Here is a 17,042-nt window from a genome sequence, read left to right as displayed (position 1 = left end):
CTCATGGCGCAAAAATTCAGGCCTCTAGTATTTGATATCATTACTAGAGGCCGAGTGTACAAAAATTCCTGCACTGGAGGGGGGCTCCTCAGTCTGGCCTGCTCCCTTTCACAGTCCTGGAGCTATCAGGGATTTCCTACTGACAGCTTAGGTCCGCTCCCCGAAGGGAGCAGGTCTAAGCCACAATCTGAACTCCCTCTGTGGGAGGTGACCAAGATGAACAGGGAAGCCGCCGCCCTCATCATCCCGCTGCTGCTGCTACTGCCACTGCCAACTGCAGGGGTTGCAAAACCTGAGCCCTGGGCTTTGCAACTGCCTGAGCCCATGGCTGCCGTGAGCCCACAGCTGCTGTGAGCCCCAGGCCTCAAAGCTGCCAGAGCTCACAGCTGCCAGGGATCACGACTACCTGAGGCCCAGGCCTCACAGCTTCCAGGGCTCACGGCTGCCTGAACCCATGGCTGCCATGAGCCTGGGCCTTAGCTGCCTGAGCCCAGAGCTGACATGAGCCCCAGCCCTCGCAGCTGCAGAGAGCACAGTGCCTCTGTGCTCTGGAGTACCGGCCCCCCTGCCCGTGTCCACTCTGAGATAACCATGCCAGCTTGGGCAGGCTCCCCTGCCTCTGTCTCCATCTCTGCTCTGGGCCTCACCTGCACGCACAACCTCCTCCTGTTCGGGTATGACCTGTCACTGAGTCCTGGCCTAATCTCTTTATATAGAGATTGTGCTGTTAATACCATATTGCTTTTATTTGTCAAAACTCATCAATTTTTGCCGAAACCGGTTTGGCTCAATGGATAGAGCATCGGCCTGCGGACTGAAAGGTCCCGGGTTCGATTCCGGTCAAGGGCATGTACCTTGGTTGCGGGCACATCCCCAGTAGGGGGTGTACAAGAGGCAGCTGATCAATGTCTCTCTCTCATCGATGTTTCTAACTCTATCCCTCTCTCTTCCTCTTTGTAAAAAGTCAATAAAATATATATTTTAAAAAATACAAAAAAAATTCATCAACTTTATACTTGAAATTGCTATATCTTATTGTATATAAATTATAGCTAAATAAATGAAAAAATAAAAACAAAGCAAATACAAACTAATGCAAATTTTGAGTACTTATACTTAGTGACAAAGAAAATGGGGGAAGAAAGAAAAGGTTCTGGAATACATATGCCATTTAATATGGAGTCTGGTGCCATAAACTATTACCATGTTGCCTCTGTCTCCTTTCTAAGAGTAGCTCTGTAAAGATCCAGATGAGAATACACATTCTCAATCTTTCCATGGGACACAAAAGATATGCATATGCACACACATACACACACTCCATTGGGAATACTAAACTTAAGTCTTGGGAAAGTAATCAACTATGTATCCTGATCTCTCCCACTTAAGACAACAGAAAAGGGAAACAGCAGAGTAGCTTCATTATAAAGGACTACAAACCCAGGGTGCGAAATCACCCGGCCTTGCCGTGCTAGCAGTCTCACCCACCCGAGTGCGACACACTCACCGCCCTACCGAGCTCACAGCCCCATCCACCTGCACGTGCCCCACCCCATCATGTTCACAGCCCTGCCCACATGCACCAGTCTTTGGTCCTTACAGCGTTAGGGCCATGTGATAAATGGATGGATGGATGAAGATATATTGAAAATACTTTACTTGCCTGCCCTTCTATTCTTTACTCCTTCCCACAGGCTGAAATTCAGTTGTAGTGTTAACTAGGATGTGTTGTAAAACTAATATTAACCATGCAGATAAAAGCAAAGACAGAGCAAGAAAGTAGAAGGAACTTGAAGACCCAGACAATAACTTAGAGCAGATGCAGTCTTTGATGTGAGAGAAAAAGAAACTATCTTTTTAAAGCTAGTATTACTTTTGTCCTAACTATAGCAGCTGAACAATATCCTAAAAAGATACCATGCCACCTTTCACAATCCTTGAAGGTTCAACTAGATGCCTGTGAATTTGTTTTGCAGAAAATCTGTATTCAAAGAGGCACCGTATGTGCATTAAAGGCAGGGAAGCACATATTCCAATCAAATTAATGCTAAATGCATTGTAATTTTATAAATGGAAAGCTGGCATCTCCAGGATCAAGTCTCACCGAATTACTCAGATTTGACAGGATAATGTAGATGAAAAAGCTTCAAATAAAATTTTAACATTTTTTAAAAAAACCCTCACCCATTTTTTTTTTTTTTCAGAGTGGAAGGAGAGAGGAGCAAGAGATAGGGCAAGAGCAAGGGAGAAAGAGACAAATATCGATGTGAGAGATACATCAATTGATTGCCTCTTGCACACACCCTGACCCGGGCTGGGCCAGGCCAGGAATTGAGCCTGCAACTGAGGTCCTTGAGCTGAGGCTCTAAACACTAAGGGCAAATTTTAACATTTTCAGTGAAATTGTGTGTATTTTTAAATCTCCTTCCTCAGATATCATACGGCTTTAGCTCTTGCTCATAACAAATATAACAACAAACAAAATCATATAACTAGTATTGGGTCTTTATAGATGCATTTCAGTTTCTTCCTTCTCAATAGATTTAAGAATAGTTCTAAGACTCAAGATTTAGTCCTTCAACTTCCTGCATCTCCCTAAGGTTTTCAATAGCATAATCCTCAGCTATTTTTCTGGTTATTTTAAAACAAAACACCACAGTTTAAAATCCAAAGATATGCAAGAAATCTGCCTATCCTAGAATCTGCTGCTTGGGTTTAGAGAAAAACCAATTCACTTTCTTATATAGCACCTTTATATTTCTGTTTAGTATAAAAGTGTTAAAATTAATTTTTAAAAAAAGGAATTAATTTAAAAAAAAAAAAGGTAGGTGCTGAATGACAAAAAATTGTTCACTTTAAAATGATTACTATGTGATGTGAATTTCACTTCAAAAAATATATATGCAAACCTTAACAAAAGCAAAGTCCTTTACCAATCATTAAGGAAAAATCCAAGAACAAAGATGAAGTAGGAGACAAAAGATAAATGATGATGATAGTGGATCAATTCAGAATCTCATATCCAGAAAGAAAAAACAGAGACATAGAAGGGGAAAAAATTGTCAAAGAAATAATAACATTTCTAAAACTTAAAAGATATGAGTTTTTACTGCACAGATGGGGGAGGGTAGAGGGACAGGGTTAGTTTGCCTACATTAAGTGATGGGCAAATAAACTAAGATCAAGACTTAAAACAAAACAAAAAGCCAAAGTAAACCAGGAAAGTGTAAACCCAAAAGCCACAAGATACTTAGAGTATTCATGTCCTGGCCAGGTAGCTCAGTTGATTAGATCATCATCCCATATACCTAAGGGCTATAAGTTAGATCCCGTTAGGGTGAGTATGGGAGGCAGCTGATTGTTTCTCCCTTTCCCTTTCCCTTTCCCTTTTCCCCTCCTTCTCTCTCTCTCTCTCTCTCTCTCTCTCTCTCTCTCTCTCTCTCTCTCTCTCTCACACACACACACACACCCCTAACAGCATTAAAAAAAAACAAAAAAAACCACGAGTGGTCAATAGTGTTGGCAAAACATGAAAAAGAAAAATTTTAAGCCAATTATTGGATTTGGAATACGAGAGTCATTAGTGACCTTATTAAGAATGACCTTGTTAAGTTAAAAATGCTAGAATCAGAAGCCAGATTGTAATTAAGGGTTAAAAATGAGGTAGGGAAGCCCAGCTGGTGTGGCTCAGTGACTTGAGCATCGACCTATTTGCCAGGGGTCAAGGTTGGATTCTGATCCCTAGTAGGGGGCATGCAGGAGGCAGCCAATCAATGATTCTCAGCATTAATGTTTCTATCTTTCTCCCACTCCCTTTCTCTCTCTGAAATCAATAAAAACATAATTTTTTATTTAAAAAAAAAAAGTAAGAGCCCTAGCCAGTTTGACTCAGTGGATAAAGCGTCAGCCTGGGGAGGTAAAGGTCCTGGGTTCAATTTCAGTCAAGAGCATGTAATTCAGTTGCAGCTCCTCCCTGGCCCAGACCCTGGCTGGGCACATGCAGGAGGCAACCAATCAGTGTTTCTCTCCCATTGATATTTCTCTGGGTCTTTCCCTCTCTCTGAAAATCAATGGAAAACATCCTGGGATCAGGGAGGGAGGGAGGGAGGGAGAATGGAAGGGAGGAAAGGAGAGGAGAGAGGAAGGGAGGGAGGGAGGGAGAAAGGGAGGAAAGGAGGGGAAGGAAGAGAAAGGGGAGGTGGGAGAGAAAAGAAGGTAGGAAAGTCAAAGAGGTGTCAGAAATGAAAGAGATATCAGAAATGATTTCCAAATTTGCTGTGAAAGAAAATTAAAATCACTAGAGAGGGAAATAGGGTATGTGGGTAAAGATATGAGTTTTTCCATTTGTTTTATTTCATTTACTTAGAATGGGTGAACCAGAGAAGCAGAGATATATGACTATCACTAATATCTAATTTTATAACATTTTAACCACTGCCCCCCTCCCCCAACAAAAAAACCTCACGCACATTAGCATCACCACTTAACCCTACAACCCCTAGAAACCATTATTTCTTTTTCTATGGAACTGCCTATTCTGAACATGTCATATAAATAGAATCATCCAGTAAGAGGCCTTTTGTATCTGGCTTCTTTCACTTAGCATGTCTTCCAGGTTGTAGTGTATGTCGGAATTCCATTCCTTTTTAAAGCTGAATAATAGTCCATTGTATGAATATACCACATTTTATTTATCAACAATTGATGAACAGTGGGTTGTTTCTACTTTTTGGCTATTATAAATAATGCTGATCTGACATTTTATGTGGACATGCTTTCACTTCCTTTAGGTACATATTAGGTCTAGTAATAATTAATGTCGTTTTCTAATACTTTTTTAAATCGAATTTATTTAAACAATACAACAAAATTTAATCAACAATATAGTTGCCGTTGTTTTCTACTACTTGTGCCCAACGCTCAGGAAGCATTTTAATCCCTCTGTTGTAAAATTCTTCTGATTTTGCTGCAAAAAATTCGGTCAATGCATTTTTGAGGCATTCTTCATTATTAAATTTTTTTCCAAGAAGAAAGTTTTGCAAAGAACGAAACAAATGGTAATCGGAAGGGGCAATATCAGGAGAATATGCAGGTTGAGGGAGAACTTCCCATTCCAACTGGCGCAGTTTTTCAGCAGTGATTCTTGCAGTATGCGGTCGTGCGTTATCGTGGTGAAGAATTACGCCCTTCCGATTAATCAGCGCGGGTTCTTTTTCTCTTAAAGCTTGGGCTAACCTTTCCAATTGGGCACTATACACTGCACTTGTAATGGTTTGGGTAGATGGTAAAAGTTCATAATGAAGAATTCCTTTAAAATTCCACCAAACACACATCACTTTTTTCGCATGCAAGTCAGGTTTTGGCGTGGGCTGCGGAGCCTCATTTTTGTCCAACCATTGAGGCTGCCTTTTCAAATTAACATACAGCACCCATTCTTCATCTCCGGTAACAATTTGCTCTAAAAACAGCAAACGGTTTTGACGAGAGAGGAGCGAACTGCAAATTGTGACTCTTTGATTACGGTTGTTGTCGGTCAACTCATGAGGAATCCATTTTCCAAACTTTTGGACTTTGCCAAGTGCACGCAATTGATTGGAATTTGTTTTTTGTGAACAATTTAAAGTTGTCGCAAGCTCTTGTTGGGTAATTTGAGGATTTTGCACCAAAAGAGCTTGAAGAGCTTCTTGATCAAAATTGGACACATGGCCTCGACCACTCTTGTCATCTAACGAAATATTTCCCTCGCGAAATTTCTCAAGCCAACGCTGGCATTTTCTGGCGCTAACTGCATCTTGACCAAGAGCACTACAGATGTTTTTTGCAGCCTCACTTGCTTTTCTTCCTAATTGGAACTCGTAAAGCATGCAGTGCCGAATATGGTCTTCATCCGCCATCTTCTTAGCCCTAGTTTTGCAACAAAAACCAAACCAAACACAAACTTTTTCAAGCAAAACTTGTTAATTGCACTTCACACGTTCTGTAGATACCACGTGTTTGAAGGTTATGTCAATACAAGTCAACGCCAAGCAAGATTTTAAACGAATGTTTAAAAACGACATTAATTATTACTAGACCCGATACCAAGGAGTGAACTTTTGTGATCATAAGTTAACTGTTTCACTTCTTGAAGAACTGTCAAGCTACTTTTCACAGCAACTACATTACTTTACATTTCCATAAACAATCTGAGAGCAGTTTCTCTACATTCTGAACGTTTATTATCCATCTTTTTTTTATTATAGCCATTATGAGTAGTATCTTGTTGATTTGCATTCCCTTTAATGACTAATGATGGTGAACATCTTTTCATGTACTCATTGGCCATTTATTTACCTTCTTTGGAGAAATACATTTTTCAGTCCTTTACTCATTTTTAATCGGGTTATCTTTTTATCTTTTAACTTATTGTTAATCCGTATCCGAGGATATTTTTTGCATTGATTTTTAGAGTGGAAGAGGAGGGAGGGAGAGGTGGACAGAGAGAGAGAGAGAGAGAGAGAGAGAGAGAGAGAGAGAGAGAGAGAGAGAGAGAAACATCAATGTGAGATACACATTGACTGGTTGTCTCCCGAATTCACAACCCAGGTAACATGTGCTTGACTGGGAACCAAATCCATGACCCTTCAGTGTATGGGCCAAAGCTCTATCCACTAGACTACACCAGCCAGGGCTCTTTTTATTGTTGTACTGTTTTTTTATTTTTATAACAGTTCTTTGTATCTGTATTCTGGGATTTTATCAGATATATGATTTGCACACATTTTCTCCTATTCTGTTACTATCTTTTCTTGACAGTATACTTTAAAGCACAAATACTTTTTACCTAATTTATCTTTGAGTGTCATGTCTAAGAAACTGCTGCCTAATCCAAGGTCATGAAGACTTACATTGGTTTTCTCCCAAGAGTTTTAACTCTCACACTTAGTTTGCTCACCCATTTTTAGTTCATTTTTATATATGGTGTCAGGTACAAGTACAACTTCACTCTCTTGCACATGAATATTCACTTGTCCAGTTCCATTTGTTGAAAAGATTATCCTTTCCCCACCAAACTGTCTTGGCTCCCATGTTGAAAATCAATTGACCATAATGTATGGGTTTCTTTATGGACTCTCAATTTTATCCACTGATCTTCACATCTATTCTTATGCAGTACTGTACTTTTTAAAAATCCCATACTAGAGAATAAAGAGCAATAAACTTGAAAAAAATAGGGGGGAAAAATGTCAAGCTCTGCCTCTTACTTGGGAAATAGTTATGTACTAAGATTAATTTTCCTCACAGTCTCAAAATTGGTGATTGAGTTGTGAAATTATCTTGTAAACAATAAATAACACAATTCAGTTTTATACATGTTTTCTTATTATGTTCAAACTCAAATAATTTTGGCACCAAGAAATAAAAGAAAGTATCATAGTAAAAATCTATCTCTATATCTGTTTCTAAGAAGCAGTGCCAAGCACATAGTAGGCCCTCAATAATATTTGAGTAAAAACAACCATTTTTCAATTGTTTTTGTGTGTTTTTTATTCATTTCTATAAATGTTAAGGTTATGCAGAAACAATTTACAAATTTAAAATCTTCACACTTCAGGTTCTTTCTTTAGCAATTATTTCCTTGGAAAAAAGAAATCAAGAAAATTTCCCTTAGCTTGTTTCTAGCTTTTTAATGTTACCTAATATAAGCACTTAAGATTCTCCACATGCTATTAACATGAAAAGAAACATTTTTTCAAAAAGAAAAGGAAAATTAATTATAAAAGTCATAGTGATTTCTATAAACTTTACTTCCTACAGTTTCTTTTTTAGTTTGCAATGTATGCCCTTTAAAGTAAAAAACAAACACACTTTTTTTGGGTTCTAGTATGCTCATATTTGTTCAAAGGAAAGAGCAATTACTTGGCAATAGTAATATGGAAATAATTTCTAACAAAGTTTTACTCCAACAAATTTCAAAGGTGAGGTCTTTCTAATTTTTTTTAACACCTTTGAGGTATGCTAGTAATTACCTACCATAAAACTTACCCATTTACAAATTATCCAATTATTTTCAGTAAACTTAAGTAAACTTACTATTTTTAGTAAACTTGCATAACCTTCACCACTATCCAGTTTTACAACATTTCAACATTCCAAAAGATTCCTCCTGTCCATTTGCAGTCAGTCCCCAGTCCACCTCCTGGCAACCACTAACTACTTTATGGACATTCCATAAAAACGGCAACATTGAATATACATCCTATGATATATGGTCTTTTGTATCTAGCATAATTTTTAGAGGTTTATCCATATTGTAGCATAAGAATAGTTCATTCTTTTTATTGCTGAATAGTATTCCAAGTTTATATTACATCTGATGCAAAACAACCTACAAGCAATTATGTCCCTTTTTAGAAGCAGGTAAAGAAAACATCTACTTCTTGTATACGCCCCACTACTGCCACTATCATTCTAAAAGCTAAATCTGATCACTTTCTCCGGTACTATTATCTCTTCAATGATTACCATCAACCTGTAAGGCAAAGTCCAAGTTCTTTGGAAGAGCATACACGATATAGGCCATGCCAATCTGTCCACTTTCATTTCCTGCTGCTATTTTCTCAAACACTCTGCCAACTATCAAAACTGAGGTATATACGGTTCCCCCACATTCCCTTTATGGCCTTTGTACCCATCCACATCACTAACTTGAATTAATATTTCAAAGTCCAACAGAAAACATCATTTCCTAGTGCCAGCCTCACTTTCTGTTGAAAGTGAGCTGTCATCATTTTACTTTTTACACCAAGCCCTAACTGTTTACCTATCTTTCAAATTTACCTATCTTTCAAATTCCTGATATCAACACCTAACCTTGTGCATAAATCACTGGTGTTCCCATAAGTATCTGTTCAACTAAACTGAATACATTCTGACTACTAGTATTCTTCTCAGTCAGTTTAAGAAAGGTCAAATGCACTTAAAACTGCTGGTGAAAAAGAACTAAAAAAAGCAGTATAATACAATTTCAAGGTCTAGGCAGGTGTCCTACAAAACAGGATATACTCCAGGGTCAGCAAACTTTGGCACACCAGCCAAATCCAGCCCACAGTTTGTTTTGGCAAATAAAATTTTATTTAACACAACCACATTCTTTAGTTTAAAATATTGTCTATAGCTACTTTTGCCTTACAATGGAATCCAGTAGTTCTAATAGAGACTATATGTGCTGAAAGCCTAAAATATTTACTCTCTGCCCCTTTAAAAAAGGTTTGCCAACTCCAGCATACATCATGACTAAAAAGATATGAAAGAAAATATCAGAACTTTTGGTAAGTTTTCTTTACATCATCTTTTTTTTTTTAACATTTTTGTATGTTTTTAAAATATTAATACAGCAGTGACATATATAATTTCTAAATGTAAAAATGCACATTCAAATTGGGGATGGTGCATGCCCATGTTTTTTCTAATATTAGTGACTCATTAAAAAAAAAAAAAAAAAAAAAAAAAAAAAAAAGCCTAAAAGGTCTTAAGAGTTTTAGAGTTTGAAAACTTAGCAATAAAGCTTATTATATGAACAAGTTTATTATATGTAAGTGGATAAAACACAGAGAGAAAAGCTTGGACTTAAACTTGCTCCAAACACCTCTAAAGAATTTTTTAGAGCTAAAAATGTTATTTTAATTATGCCAGGCAGTTTTAATATACTTCAAGTTGAATGCAATAAAATATGAGCCACATAAATCCAAATTGCTACAAAGCCAGCTGTTTTTTAACCTCAGGTTCTGAAGGGCTTAGGAAATACCGAATCCCTCCCTTTATACATCTTAAGGTTAGGAGGAGAGTTTCTAATAACTAAAAAAAAGTTGGGGTCTGATCATTATCAACAAATTTATAAACTAAAGTTAATTTATCAATTGAGCCTGGATTTGTCAGGTTAGAGATGTCATTCTATGTTGAATCATATTCTCCAACAAATAGTCACAGCCCCCAGAGAGAACTACACTCTACTCTGCTCACCTTTAAGGCTTTTTCTGAGGCCTTCCGAGATGACTAGCATCAGACTTTTGAGGAAGGCTAGCCATTAGACAAGGCTTTTCCCCACGATCTGACTGCTTGAAGTGACATCCAGGATCAGGTCGATCCTGTATCCAGGAATCATGACCCTCCCTGAGGCACCAGTCATCATGAGACAGTCAGTGCACTTTGGCACTTCTTGAAAACCACTGGGCTGCTCCTTTAGCTGAAAGGAAAAAAAACATCAAAACCAAACAAACAAAACAAAGGGGGGGCAGGGGCAATCAGTAATTCAACCTGAAAAGACAGAGCGTGGGGAAAAATATAACAAAATAGCCTTGTGTAGATCAAAATGTAGCCTTGCCTTGATATAAAAATCATAGTTTCAATATCTTCCAATCACTGCACAGTTTAGTCCTAATACAGAAATTTAAAAATTTTTATATCTATTGCATTACTTCTGAAAAGAACTGGAAGTGGGAATTAAATAAAATAAGTATTTATGGAATAGAGCTAAGAAAGTATAATGAAGGTATAGTAAGCCCTTGATTTAATGGACTTCGGATATAACAGACAATTTTCCAATCCATGTCATATCTGAAAATTAAAACCCTGTTAATTTTAAAATGCTTTTAACCAAGATTTGCTTATAATTAACAGGTTATTTAAATTTTGTTATTAATTCATGGTTATTCTTAACAAATTTTAGCAAAGAGGCCATACGTTGGAAAAATGCTGTAGTAAAATGGTTGACATAAATGTATAATACATATATACATCTATAGTCTACATATTTAAATCTGAGATTCACTGCTCCTAAACAATATTCGGGGAATGATTAGCACGTGATCACACCGCATATGTGGTAATTGGTTCTGTTGTCTTGGGGTGTGACTTTCTGCAGTAATTTTAATGTGTGTTGGCTGATATCCCCACGTGGGCTAAGCCACACCTCAGCTGTGTGCCTTTGTTTACTCCAGGTGACTGGTGAATGTACACATTTACAGATCTATTCAGTATAAATTTAAAATTACAGTAATATATATAGAAAATTTCTCTGTAAAATTAAACTTTTCATACATATTGAACCACACAAAGTCTACATAAATAAAAACAGGTAAACTAATTTGTCAAATTTTTAACATATGCTTTTGGAAAACCTACTTTATTATATAACAGACTTTGGCTTTAACAGACACTCCCTTCCCAAAATTAGTCCATTATATTGAGGTTTTACTGTATTTATAAATGACTAGCAGCCTAAGACTATTATGAGTGTACCTCATCAGGAGACCAAGTACTGAATTTTTTCAAGCCCAAATTGTAATCTGATTTAAAGTGGCATGAAATACACCTCACAGGCTAAGTGGCAGAAAATTGCCAATAGAGTTAAAGCCAATCCATTACTACTCTTAAATTACATTCTAATAAATAGAAAAGGATTTCATCTTATATCCTCTTTAACTGACTTGAAACTAGCACAAGGCATAATAACCCCCAGACACAATGCTCTTGTCCTAGCATTCTGAATTTCAATGTTCATGCTTGTTTTAAATTTTAAACGTTGACATCACTATGGCCTTAAATTTAAAAACTCAAAATATCTAATAAATAATAAAGATAACCTAAGGCTTATTCAATCAGCTTCAAAATAAAAAAGTTAAATTATTAGAAATCAGAGTAAATTCTACTTATTTGTTTTTAACAAAATATTTTTCCTAAAACATATTAAAATGCAAGAAATTTTCTTTGACGTTATTGTTTTAAAAGTTGTCTCACAACTCCTTTAAAACATTTGTACCCAAAGATAATGAATTTATCGAACAATCTATACATATATATATAAAAACCTAAGCAACCATTACGACCAGTCACTATGACATGCACTCACCACCAGGGGTGCTCAATTCAGGAGCTGCACTCCTACAGCCAAACTCCCTCGGCTGGCCAACCACCCATGGTCCCACACTCTCCCCCATGCCCTGCCCGGCCAGCCGGAAGGACCCCACCCATGCCTCTAGTTGTTTATATTCCTTTCTACTACTTATCCAATATCCCCCATTCAGTGAACACAACCAACATCCACATAGATTCCCAAGTTGGAAACCTCAAAATACTACTAGATTGTTGTGGCTTTGTTGTTGTTTTTCACTTGTTTGAGAATATGATTAAACCTATTAACCTCTGTCCCTGAGAAAAATGTGTATACACACAGATGGACAATGTCTGGAAATAGGATTTCAGGGAATTCACAGAACCCTCTGAAACCCAAGTCTGGGGTTCAAAAACTCCTGCTTTATTCTCCTATTACCATCTTTCAAGACGTGACTAGTTTATCTACTGAGTCTCTCAAAAATTTCTCTGTAAAATTAAACTTAGCATTAGCTTAGTTGTAGCATACCCCATGTTTTTCCTGAATTGTTTCATGTAGTTTGCTAATTCTTCCCAGATTACCGCTCTTCAATCTATCTTCTTTCACCTTGCTAATAGCAAAAGCTTGTTAAAATGCAAATCTGAACTCACCTGCTTAACATCTTCAATGCCTCCTTTGTAAATGTTAAACATATTTATATTGTCTCCTTAGGGAGGTACCATCTGGCCTCTGCCTATATTTCAAGCATCCATGCCTCCTACCTAAAATTTCTATACTTCATTCATATTTTTTCATAATTGCCCAATACACTGTTTGCATAACTTCATACTTTTGTTTTTAGTTTTTTTGGCACTGTCCTTCTTCCTGAAATTTCAGCTCAATTCCTTACCCAAGCTTCAAAGCTAAGCTCATCTCTTCATGTTCTCTCAGAACCTTGTTTATTTATGCCATGAGATTTATCTCAATGCATTATTACAAATGCTTGTATGCTTGTTTACTTGCATATCTCCAGGCAATATGCAAGAGTCTCCCAAGGACAAGAATCTTGCTTAATTCTATCTTTTTGTTCCCACTATCTAGAACACAGTAATTCTAAATATAGATGGTGTGCCAAGTACACAACCAATTAGTAAGCATCACAAGAAAAATTATTGTTGGATTAATCTAAATATACTTTTAAGAATTCAAAATCAACTGGGGGTGGGGGGATGGGTTCAGGGTGGAGGGGGTCAATGGGAGAAAAAGGGTTACAATACAGATAATTTTTTAAAAAAGTATTCAAAATCAGAACAAATTGTTACAAAAGGGTATTTTAGTAGCAACTCACTAGAAAGCAAAAATTATGTGTAACTATCACCAATTCTTTAAAACTGTGCCCACCTGGGTCAAATGTGTGTATTTGTGTAGACTAATATTAATTATGGACATCCAAACCAGGAATTAAAGCATAATAGGGATAACAGAATATTATGTAGTCCTTTGGATACAAACTCCTAAGCCAGGGATAGCAAGCACATAACAGAATATAAATTAATTTATTCCCCTTTTATTTTTTTTATTGTTTAAAGTATTACAAATAGTAGTACATATGTTTCCTTTTTTTCCCCCTTTTCTTACCTTCTCCTCCTCTATCCCATCTCTAACTTAGGATCTAAGAGGCTTCCTCAATTCAGCAAGCCAGAAGCAATAACTATAGATTACAGTCAGCACGTAAGTTAATATTTCAAGGCTACCCAAAACTGATTCTAAACCAGACCAAACACAATATAAAATATTCACAGACGGCCTATTCCATATCCCTTGGAAACTTCTTTACAAGGTTAACCATTCTAAAGGTTAAGAATTAATTTTCTTGCCAAAGCTGGTTTGGCTCAGTGGTAAAGCATCGGTCTGGGGACAGAAAGGTCCCAGGTTCGATTCCGGTCAAGGGCATGTACATTGGTTGCGGGCACATCCCCGGTAGGGGGTGTGCAAGAGGCAGCTGGTCGATGTTTCTCTCTCATCGATGTTTCTAGCTCTCTGTCTCTCTCCCTTCCTCTCTGTAAAAAAATCAATAAAAAATAATTTAAAAAAAAAGAATTTTCTTAAAATATTTTGATAGTCTTGTAAGTCAAAACAGTTTTAACTTGTTAAAATTATTCATTTTCACATGTATTTTTAGCAGCTTTAAAAATATTTATTTGTAGTTATACTGTGCTCGGAAACTATAGTTTCTAAATCTGTGCATCAAAATCAACTGGGAAACTTCAAAAAATACAGATCCCAAGGTCCATGCCCAGATCAACTGGACCAAAATTTCCAGAATTGGCAGTATATTTTCTAAAACATCCTAGGTGATTTTTAAAAATATATATTTTATTGATTTTTTACAGAGAGGAAGGGAGAGAGCTAGAGAGCTAGAAACGTCGATGAGAGAGAAACATCAACCAGATGCCTCTTGCACACCCCCCACCGGGGATGTGCCAGCAACCAAGGTACATGCCCTTGACCGGAATTGAACCCGGGACCTTTCAGTCCGACCGACGCTCTACTACTGAGCCAAACCGGTTTCGGCCCTAGGTGATTTTTATGCAGCAACTTGAAAACTACTATTCTAAATATCATAGTAGTTTACTAGCATATATGGAAGAACTAGAATCAGAAGAGTAACAGAAGTTTTCCTTACATGTGCAGTGTCGCTTATTGCTTGCTGGCTCTGACAGGCTAATAAATACAAGGTGAAGTTGCTTCACCTTGTATTTATGAAATAAATGAAATGAAAATAATGTTGCGATGAAATGAATGAAAACAATGTTGAATGAAAACAATGTTGAATGAATGAAAACAATGTTGCGATATCTTACAAGTTTCTGGATAATAGACTAGTTATTTTAGCCATATAGCTTCATTAAAGAGTAATCAGCCAGCATTTCTTTTTAATTATTCTATTATAGTGTTTGTCTAAAGTCAATCCTTAAAAACTTCCCTTTACACAAAACCTTGAGGGGGGAAAAAATAGAATATTGCAAATGTGAATTGCTGAAAATCCACTATAGGTATTAAATAGAAATATTTCATCAACTTCTTTTAATTATGCATTTTTCCACATATTAGAGGCCAGTGTTCAAAATTCATGCACTGGGAGGGGAGAGGGAAGGCCCACCTGCCCGTGAGCCCAGCTTCTGCACTGACCACCAAGGGGCAGCTCCTGTGTCAGGTATCTGCCCCCTGGTGATTAGTGTGCATCATAGCAAATGGTTATTCTGGAATTTGGTCAATTTACATATTAGGGTTTTATTATATAGAATTTTTAATATACTCATAATTGCAGATATATCATTTTTTATAGCACAACAAAATAAATGAAGAGTTGAGAGAACAGGGCAAAAATATGGGTTAAAAATAATAAACTACATCTAACAAATTCTTATTAAATGTTCCTGAAAAGTTGTGTTGATAGAGACTAATATATATGCAATGTTGTACATACGTTTGAACATTTGAATCACAGATCAGTAAAATAGGAGCTAATGTTAAAATTGCCACTGAGCCCCTACTACTATCAATGTGAAAAGGCACCACTACTAAGGAGGAAATAATGAAAATGCAGAAACACATTTACACACAGATCTGTTTGATACATTCTATCATACTACAATGACATCCTTCAATATTCCTAAGTGGTCTTTTTAAAAAAGAAAGAAAAAGTACCCCCAAATTCTAAGAATATTAGGAGAAAAATAACTATTTTAAATATATGTTTAAAGTCTTCCCTGACGCAATTTAAGCAGTTTTGACAGCATTTGGCACATATTTTTAATAACTTTAGTGAAATAAAAACATTTTTTTGAGGAAAAGAGAGATGTGATATCTGAATTATTTCAGACACTAGAAACATTCTGGACTATTCTATTAATAATCAGTAACAGATCACGAAGAGTTAAATACAAACTGTAATTATAGATTCTAATCATAGATTATCCTTGTCAAAGGCAAACCATTTACATTGCCCAGCAATGATACAGAAAAATCACTAATGTCAATCAACAACTTAAAGACTCATGGGACATCTGCATCAAGTTTTGAAAACAGAGAAGTTAAAACATAACTGAGATTACTCAGACACTTTTTTCCTGCAAACACATGTCCTTCCTGAACATCTGCCAAAAAGTTATAATAGTTGCCCTCGTTCATCTTAAAAAGTTGGGAAAGCTCATTAAAGGCAAAACTTTTAATGCAAAAAACCAACAGGGTTGTTGTTTTTTCCTGCTAATATCATCTCTAAAATGTTAGCTTCCAGAGCCATTATAACATTGATAGAAATGCAGATTCTTCAGCATATAGAAATTTCAATATTTGAAAGGTAATACAACTATGAGCACTTTCAAGGAAGAGAAAAATAACTGCTATACTTCCTGGAATGTCATTAGTCACCAAAAAGGCACTGGCAGGATTTCTTCTGGATACTTTATTGAGCAATATAGTTAACCACCTGTTCTTGGAATCATAGTACAGAACAGTTTTCCATTGCAAAACAGTTCTTAAGAGAATTATTACAGGAAAAAAGATCAGAAAAAAATGTTTTTCAACAACTCTAATTTATAATTTGGTGATTCTCCCAAAACATCTGACACATCAATAATATAATACGCTAAATAGTACTATGATTATTTGGCCACAAGTATATTTATCAACATCAAAGATTACTACTATGGAGATAAACAATATAATTTTCTTGTATATCAGAATTCAAAGTCCCATCTAATTTACTCCTCATAAGTGAAAATATTGCAATATATCAAATAACTATATTTAAAAAGAAAAAATATAGTTTAAAAATACACACATACTTTTCCAACACAGTTATCAAAAGTCCTAGAAAGTTATCACAAATGCTACACTATAAACACACTTATGACATTTCAGACAATTGCCTGGACTTTTCATTAAAGGAGGCCAAAAAGATAAAGTCATGAATTAAGGTAAAATGATCATATACACCTCAAGATTTTTGTCCGCAATCCAAAGCTTTTGAAGAAATGAACTGTCACAAAAGAAATATAATAGTAGCCCTATAATTATTTGACAAACAAGTTGTAAGGAATTGGATTATTCTGGCCTGTATAAAGAGACAATTATTGCACCAAGTTTTTCCATTAACTGTTTTCTAGGCTTAAAACAACTTTATATT

At 36.3% G+C, this 17,042-nt stretch overlaps 1 protein-coding gene across 9 annotated transcripts in view; it reads right to left on the bottom strand.

Moving 5' to 3' along the window:
• INTS6 (integrator complex subunit 6) overlaps positions 1-17,042 on the bottom strand; it is a 94,208-nt gene that overhangs the window by 50,494 nt on the left and 26,672 nt on the right. The window contains exon 1 of one of the 9 annotated variants that reach the window (XM_036454542.2): positions 10,003-10,137. The exons of the other annotated variants lie outside the window; for them this stretch is intronic. The gene's annotated coding sequence lies outside the window, so the exon portion shown is untranslated. Of the gene's footprint in view, positions 1-10,002; positions 10,138-17,042 lie in introns of those variants that run through there. 9 annotated transcript variants of the gene reach the window in all.

The sequence above is a fragment of the Pipistrellus kuhlii genome, unplaced genomic scaffold (assembly GCF_014108245.1).
Source record: "Pipistrellus kuhlii isolate mPipKuh1 unplaced genomic scaffold, mPipKuh1.p scaffold_m20_p_3, whole genome shotgun sequence".
In the NCBI taxonomy this organism is placed as follows: domain Eukaryota; kingdom Metazoa; phylum Chordata; class Mammalia; order Chiroptera; family Vespertilionidae; genus Pipistrellus; species Pipistrellus kuhlii.
Note: the sequence above shows the minus strand (reverse complement) of the source record. Positions and strands in the feature narration are given on the sequence as shown.